At 42.7% G+C, this 8,975-nt stretch overlaps 1 pseudogene; it reads right to left on the bottom strand.

Moving 5' to 3' along the window:
* Window positions 1-129: 129 nt before the first annotated feature.
* LOC129050044 (small ribosomal subunit protein uS15-like) lies at window positions 130-7,686 on the bottom strand (annotated as a pseudogene).
* Between the last annotated feature and the right edge of the window lie 1,289 nt (window positions 7,687-8,975).

An 8,975-nucleotide genomic window follows, 5' to 3' on the forward strand; every position in this document is an offset into this window, starting at 1 on the left:
TGTCTTGTACATAGTACTCTGTGACTTTTACATTCAAAATTATGTTTTTTTGAGGCCAATGTTGATGCAGATTATTTAGTCATTTGTTTTTCTTTTTAACCACTTTATTGCTTGAGTACATAGACAAATTTATGCAACAAGGACAGAGGCTGTAGATGGTTCATATTTCCAGCTGGGAGGGAGGACTCGCTTGATTTTATAATATCGAGCCAGACGGTGAATCCGGCTCTCTATCAGAATCAGAAAGAATTTAGCATCCTTATCCTTTCTGCTCCTCTCAAGATGCTTTTGAACAGCGACTGCTTTCTTAATTAAATGGTATAGATCTTCCAGGAGATCAGGAGCAAGTCCCTTAGACTTCAGAATTCTTATGCCTGCCACAAAACGAACTTGTGCAGCACCATGTCAGTCTCTCAGGATCACACCGATTTGTGGAGAGTCAGGCCCTTCTTGGTCAGTTCGTAAATCTGCTCCTTCACATTGTCAGATGTCAACTTCAGCCAAGTGGGGATGCTGTGGTGATAGAGCAAAGCCGACTGGGACAGGCCCTTCCTGGGCGCATGCGTGCAACCAATGATGGCGGCAGTCAGGCAGTAAAAGGCTGTTTTTATTTTTTTATGTCATTTTTTTGGTAAGTTAAGTGTTGAATGTTGAGTTTTTAAAATACTGATTGCTTTATATGCCATCCGCTTCAAAAGGAGTTGAGTTCTGCTTCAGGCATGACATGGTAGCTGGTATCAAATTGAACTCTTCTGCTGAGAACAACTAGAAAAGATGGGCAAAAATTTCTTAAAAGCAGCTGTTTGAAGACCTAGAAGAACAACCAAGACACTCTGATGTGGAATTGACCATTGTTCTTCCCTGGCTGCTGTTGCTATGGGTCATGGTGCTCACAGCCCTCCTCGGATGGTCAAATGGGTGAGAGGGGTGCTCACACAAATGCCCTGCAGTTTTTTAAAACAAAAGGTCACCCCCTTCAGTTAGAAACTGAAGGTCACTGTAGTGGAATCCAGACAGTGGAGTCTTTGGGCACAGGGAAGGCTGGCAGGGGGACACTGGAGCAGAGCCAGGGCAGGCCAGGCTGGGAGCTATACTGTAGGGTGCTCAAATTCTACCAAGATTCTAAAATATCACAAGTGTAATTAGGGGTGCATTGTTTTAAAAAATAGTCTAAAGGAAGGCAGTACCTTAATAGCCACACCGGGGAGTGGTAAAACCCAAAGGGCTGACCTGACCAATGGCACAGTGACTAAACTGCACTGTAAGGAGAGTGGACCCAGGCAGGTAGTGTGAGGGTGAGGTTTGGCTGAGCTGGGATGTCCAAATTTGAGACCAGAGCTGACCAGGCCTAAACAGTAAAAGAGAAATACCAAAAACTGCCCCAGAGAACTTCCTTCTCCATTTTCACCCCAGAGCACTGTTTCTCCTTGTCCTTCTGGTATGGAGAATAGATACTAAAGAATATTGATTGGAAAGAACACTGAATTCTTGGCCTGTTTTGGGGGTGGCATTTTCAGCTTTCCTTGGGTAGCCACATGTCTAGTTTCAGGCTCACAAAGACCAAGGTCTCACCAGCTCTGTCCCCTGTGGAACGGTGGTGGCATCTTCTGTGTGATGGTGAATTTTAGATGTCAACTTGCCTGGGCTAAGGGATGCCCAGATAGCTGGTAAAACATGAATTCTGGGTGTGTCTGTGAGAGTGTTTCCAGAAGAGATTAGCCTCTGAATCGGGAGACCGAGTAAAGCAGATGGCCCTCCCCACTGTGAGCAGGCTCCGTCCAATCTGCTGAGGGCCCTAACTGAACAAAAAAGTGGGGGAATAGAGAATTCATTCTCTGCTTAAGCTGAGACATCCATCTTCTCCCACTCTGACATCAGTGCTCCTTGCTCTCCATCCTTCAGACTCTGAATGGGACTTACACAATCACTGCTACCCGCCCCCCCAAACCCTCATTCTTAGGCCTTTGGGCTTGGACTGCATTACAGCTTGCAGGTGGAAAATCATGAGACTTCTCTGCCTCTAACTGCATGAGCCAATTCCTATAATAAATCTCTCTCTCTCCACACACACACACCCATTGGTTCTATCCTCTGAGGATCCTTGATTAATACACTCATTCATCCCTTGAAATGCCCAACTCTGATGTGGAATTGACCATTGTTCTTCCCTGGCTGCTGTCGCTATGGGTCATGGTGCTTGCAGTCCTCTTTGGATGGTTGGATGGGTGAGAGGGGTGCTCACACATCCCTGGGCTAACTGGAGCTAGTTGCCTTGTTCATTTGGCCATATCCCATTTGGACCCTTTATGATTGGAGTGTGAACTACATTTAGCAAACTTTTGAGTTCAACCCAGGAGCTGGAATCCTTACATCCTGGGAGTAGCTCTTCGAACACTTTGGAACTAGAGGCGTGCATGGTGGTGGGTGTTCTTAGGTATGCATTTCCTATATGGACGGTCCTGAAATGGTATAACACCTCAACTTGCCAAGAGGCCTCCTGTGTGCTCCTGTTTGGCAGGTGGGGAGATTGAAAAGATTCATTACTTCCTTTACATATTTATTTTTCTATATAGAATAAGGTAACTGTATTACCACAAATTTGGAAAATAACCCCACCATACTGCTGCAACCGTTATTAGCATTTTGGCTCATTTCTTTCCTGTCTTTTTTTCCTACACAGTTTTTAAAGTATAGGTACAACCACAGTGTTTATATGATTTGTATATGCTTTTGTTGTCACTTAACATAGATATCAGATAATCTTGATCATTTTTAAAAAATGCTTTTTAAAAATACACTTAAAAATCACATCCCATTGAGTGAATCCTATCATCAGTTAAGTATAATACTATTCCTATATTAACAGATGTTTAGGATTTGGAATTCTGCCTCCCTACATCAAATACTGTTATATCTGTAGCTTTTTCATCTTTCAAATAATTTGCTTTGGCTAGATGACCAGAAAGAGAAGAGGAAAGACAACATCTTTAAGTCTCTATTAAAGTTCCTAATATGGTTTGGCTCTGTGATCCAAACTTTATGTTGAATTGTAATTCCCAATGTTGGGGGAGGCACCTGGTGGGAGGCAGCTGGAGTATGAGGGCAGATTCCCTCCATGCTGTTCTCATGATAGTTCATTCTCACGAGATCTGATGGTTTAAAAGCGTGTGGCACTTCTCCCCTCACTCTTTCTCTCTCCTGTTGCCATGTGAAGATGTGCTTGCTTTACCTTTGCCTTCCACCATGACTGCAAGTTTTCTGAGGCTTCCCAGTCACGATTCCTGTACAGCCTGCAGAACTGTGAGTCAATTAAACCTCCTTCTTCATAAATTACACAGTCTCAGGTAGTTCTTTATAGCAGTGTGAGAACGGACTAATACAGTTCCCAAGTTGCTTTTCAGAAGGGTTTACTAGTTTGTACAGACCCAAGAAATTACAAATGTGGCAGTTTCTCCCTTTCTCTCTCTCCTCAGCTTTGATTATTAACATTTCTTCCCGAATAATAGACTAATCTTTCTTTCATCAGGGCAATCTTTTTATATTGTTAGTGAAGTTTCTTTTTTAAATTGTCCTTTTGTGAGTCCTTTTAATTTTTTACTTATTGTCTAGTGTGGTTTTTGAGTAGCACATAAAATAAATGCAGATAGTACAGGAGGGTAAAACAATGAAAAGTGAGTCTTCCATCCTTGGCGCTCATTTCTCCAGGCTCTACCCAGAGGCAATCACTGTTTCTAGTTTATTTTGTTTCTTCTGCTTCTTGTACCTTTTTCTCGGGGACTCCTGGATCCCTTGCCCTCTGGCTTCCCACTGCCTTTCTGGTTCTCTTTAAAGGGCACCCTACCCCCAGCTGCACTGTCAGGCCCAGTGCATCTCTCTTCCCTAACAGGTCCACAGTGGTCAAAACTCTAAACATATGAACACTTATTGGGGAAGGTAGTGAGGATGGGAGCCAGTGGGGGAAGTGGCCTGGGAGGGAAATATTGCCAGATAGATCTCATCTTCCTGAGATGGCAACAGGAGATTTGGACCAAAGGCTCCGGCTCTGTGTGTGTGTGGGGGGGCGGCGGGGGGAACAGCGTTTTCAACCAGGTGTTAGTAGTGGCTGCAGAAATGCTGTTTTCTGGGATCTCAGGCGGGCTCTTTAAAGAAGAGACTGATGGGTGATGGAAGGCTTCACAGTCCTGATGTAATAGCTGAGGTGGACAGCAGGGGGAGCTGTTGGATGCTTCTGACCCAAATGTGGCACAGGAGTAGATTAGTGGCTCCTGTAATCCAGGGCCCTACCCATCAGTGGTGAAGTCCCAAAGAGGACTTTGGACAAAACGAAGCTTTGCCTTCCCAGTGTTGCCCAGGTGATCTGGTGTTCCTATGTTACTCTTATGTGAACTGTTGCAATATTCGCCTTGCAACAAATTGAATTCCAACATTTATTGTGAGCTGCTATTTTGTGAGAGACCTATGTTATTCATGCATACCTTTCAAAGGGCAGTCACTATGCACCTAGTCTGCACTGGCTTATGCTGAGATGAGTAAGGGTCAGTTCTGGACCCAATGGGATCAGAAATGTCCACTGAGAACTAAAAAAACAAGGGATGGAATTTAAAACACTATAAAAGAGGTATAGACGAAGTGTGGTGGAGGTTCATGATGGGAAGGGCTGTCATTGGCTGGAGCAATCAGGGCAGCATTCATAGAGGAAATGGCATTCGAAAGAGCTTTAAAATGGGCTTGAAAATTTAGAACTGTTTATTATGAAATTTTAATCTCCTAGAAGGGTGCATCTTTGGTGGAAAAAACAGAGGGAACACGGGGATGAAAGCTGGGCTCAGAGGATCAGCCAGTTGCATTAAAATCTTGAATAAATGAAGTGGAGAATTATTGGAGGTGAGACTGGAAAACACGTTTAGATCCATATTTTTGGAGAACCTTGAATACCACTCTTAGTAACAAGGAAGCAGTAGCTGCTTATAAGCAGGACATTCTGGATAAAAAGCAGAGGAGTTGGGGTTTATGCCTTCTTGTCATTTCTGAGAAGACGAGTAATTTTTTAAAATAGCCAGTGAAATTTAGTTCCTATAAAAGGTGTGATCCTTGGTCAATAAGGACAATCGGCTTCTCCCAATGGAGAAATCTCTGATGATCCATTTCACACATCCCTGGGTGCAAATTACTACCTAGTCTACACCAATGTTTCTCAAACTTGAGTGTGCATCAGAGTAACCTTGAGGGCTTGTGAAAACATAGACTGCCAGCCCCACTCCCAGAGTTTCTAGGACAGCCAAGAATTTGATGCCAATGCTGCTGGTCTGGGGACCACACTGAGAACCTCTGGGTTTAAACATCCTACCTGACCTTTCTCAGTATATCCACTGGGTGGCAGCAGAGAGCATCACAGGCCCTGCGCAGTGGTCAAACCCGGAAAGCCCGGGCAGAGGCTGTGGAGGACTATTTCTGTGTATTCAATGTGGGTTATTTTTGCTGCCAAATGACAATACAAACCATCCACAATATCAAGCTCTTCAAAATTCAAGGATGCGTTGTATAAGAGGATGATTGGTGACTTGGATCTTGTTCCTTTTCCAGGATGTCCTCACCACCAGACACAGTCCAGACACCCTCTACCAGGCGCCCCCAACAAGTCCTTCCTTTAAAAAGAGAATAGTTTTTAATAACTTTCAAGGTCACCTGCAAAAGGGTTTCTGTTTGAATAATGTCATGACTGTAAAGCTGGCAAGAAACTATATCGCCAGCTGATAGCTTGAGTCAAACTGGAAAATTACGAGCAAGTTTTTCCATGAACAAAGAGGAAGTGTCCAGTCATTGTTGAGAGCAGGTTCATAGCTGTGTACAAGCTCTAGGAGATGGGGAGGCCCGTGCAGACCTACTTCCTTCAAGAAGGGAAGACAAAAGAAACACGTTTTGAGTTAGGGTTTTTAGGTGGTTGGGAAGGTTATGTTATAGGATTTTTTTTTTTTGAGGGGGGGATTTGTTTGTTAATTTTTGTTTTTAAGTTATGAGAGTTATTTTCTTTTTCTTTTTTTTTTTTTTTAGAAGGAGTTTCACTCTTGTTGCCCAGGCTGGAGTGCAATGGTGCGATCTCGGCTCACCACAACTTCCACCTCCCAGGTTCAAGTGATTCTCCTGCCTCAGCCTCCTGAGTAGCTGGGATTAGAGGCACGCGCCACCACGCGTGGCTAATTTTATATTTTTTAGTAGAGATGGGGTTTCTCCATGTTGGTCAAGCTGGTCTTGAACTCTTGACCTCAAGTGATCCACCCACCTAGGCCTCCCAAAGTGCTGGGATTACAGGCGTGAGCCACTGCGCCTGGCTCTGAGAGTTATTTTCTACTAACCAACTATGTACTGCTAGATTTTGGAATAAAAGGTTCTTTGTGTGTGGGGAGGGGAGGAAGGAGCAGAGTCAAAAAAACCCTGAGCAATGATAGGATGGATTAGAGTTTGGAAAGGGAAACGTGGAGTCCAGAGCACACTGGTTAGGCTATGGCAAGGGGGTCCTCTTGACATCCTCTAACCAGATCTCACAGCACACTTCCTGCCGTGTCTCAGCAGAGACCAGCCCTCACCAGACCCAGTGCTGACATTAACCAGGTGCTGCCCTGAGTGAGGTGGCGTCCTGCCACGCCTGCTCCGTCATCTGGGAGATGCCTTGTCAGCAGCTCCAAGGCCTTCTGTGGGAAGGCATGAAAGTCTGTCCTCACATCCCTGCTTCCCTTATTACCCAGCGGTGGAAGTTCAGCCCCCGCTCTCCTATCTTCCTGAATTCATCCCATCCTTTGTTGGCCCTGTTTGTGGTTTCTTCCTGTACTCTCTTTTGTAGATTTTTGTAGAATTTCAGAATTGATTGTGATATTAGATGTGATCATCTCTGCTCTGCCTGCTGCTGGTGATGTGTGGCACTGACCCACTCTCCCCATTTTCCTCATTGTGGCTCTATAGTCAAAAAGGCTCTTAGGCACCTTCTAAGCTCTTTCTTCTCCAAGCTAACATCCTTTTCTTCTTTAAGTCCATTTTTAACATTGGTTGTGAGTTAACTCCTGACCCCTCCCCCTCTGTCTAGTCCATCCTGGTCACTCCCTCCTTGCTCTGAAAGTGAAGGGTGCTGGTGGGAGCAGGACCTTCTGGCTGCCCCCAGGCAGGCCCGTGGCTCCCTCGAGGCTTTGAAATTGTGATGTGTGTGTCTCTTCACACCAGGGTGGGAGACCGTTGAGGGAAAGAACCATGCCTTTCTCCCTCGAGATCCCCTGCACTCAGCACAGCCCCTGTCAGACAGCAGGCATTTGAAATTAAACAGAACATTATAATTCTGGGTCCTAGCCTTTATAAATGCAAGGCAAGACTAGATTATGTTAGCAGATTTGTCAGTATTCATTTGGTTCAGTCTTATTGCACAGATAGGCAATTAAAGCATTTTAAATGGGCTATGCTTAAGTGTGATCCCCCTCTCATGTACTTCTATAGCAGTCTTTAAAACACTGCATCGCCCTTAAAGATCTGCTTCTTGGATTTGGGCTGTTGAGATCTTTTCCTTCTTCCACGTCATTCCCTCAACTTCTCAAGAAGTTGTCAACTTGAGCTGCTGACTCATTCTGCAAGTGCACAGGGACACAACCCTAAGAGTGATCACCTACCCCCACTGCCCATCAGTGGTTCAGTGAAGGACGGCATCCCTGCTTGGAATTTGACCATTCAGTCTGCCGGTTACCAAAACCATGTTCATGCTTTAGTGTAAAGCTTTAGCATCAAGGTTACGTCCCAGGTGATGCTTCAAATCCAAACTTCAAATCCAAACTGCCCCCTTCCCTGGGCTCCTGTGGTCTTTTGTTCTCTTGCAGTGCTTCCGGACTGTGGTTAGCTGATTATAATTATTTTTTCCTACATCATTAGGTGGTGAGCTTCTCCAGGACAAAGTCTGTCTCATTATTCATCTTTGTTTGTAGCAGGTGCCTGACAAATACTGATAGAATTAAAATAACTTTTGTTTGTCTCACATTTTGATAAATGAACAGGGCTATATTTACCTAAACATTTATGATTTCATACATGGACAGCATATTTCCTCTTGGGCTTTTCTCTTCCTAGACTGGATAGATTTAATGATTTTAGTTTTATATCATAGGACAACCCTCCACTGGAAGAACTGAAGTTCTATTAAGTTTAGGGGTTTCTGGTTAATTTGTAAATTGTTGAGAAAGAATCCACCTTGTTCTGGTCAAAAGGTGACAAATATAGTTAACTAAAACAAAGGGCAGAGAGTCAACTATTCTTTCTGCCAATGATTACTTTTGTTATATGCTTGAGATCAGATACTAGTCACTTGTATCCCAGTTAACTTAATATAGATAGCATTTTCTAATATTTTCAAGCATTACTTTAATGCTTTTTGATGCCTGTTTTGAACATCAATCTTTTAAACTCATTGTGTATAATTCTATAATTTATAGAAAAATCACACTTTACCTAATTCTTCTAGGCAATATTTTCTTTGGTATTTGGGACTTTTTTTAAAGAATAGTATCCTCAAATTGGAATTATTGTGTCAAATAACATGAATGCTTTTTTGATTCAGTTGGATTTTTAATTAATTTTTATACTTAAATAATTTATACTCACTTTTGAAAAATAGATAAGCAATTAATAATAAAGAAAGTCCCCCTTGGTTTCACTATTTAGAAATAACTACTATAAATATTTTTATGTATATTTGTGTATGCTTTTTTCTCTACATGGATGTTTATTTCACAAAATGTGGAATCTTATTGTTTACGCTATTACATAGCCTATTTTTAAAATTATTGTGAATTTTTTCAGGTATAAAAAGATATTTTCTCAAAAAAATACATTTTTTCAACACAGTTTTAACAATTGCATTGTATTCCCTGGAATAATAATATTAATAGTTAACATTTATTTTGTAATTTTTATATGCTATGCAATATTCTATTTGTTTTATATAC

This window comes from Pongo abelii, chromosome 16 (genome assembly GCF_028885655.2).
Source record: "Pongo abelii isolate AG06213 chromosome 16, NHGRI_mPonAbe1-v2.0_pri, whole genome shotgun sequence".
NCBI classification, from domain to species: domain Eukaryota; kingdom Metazoa; phylum Chordata; class Mammalia; order Primates; family Hominidae; genus Pongo; species Pongo abelii.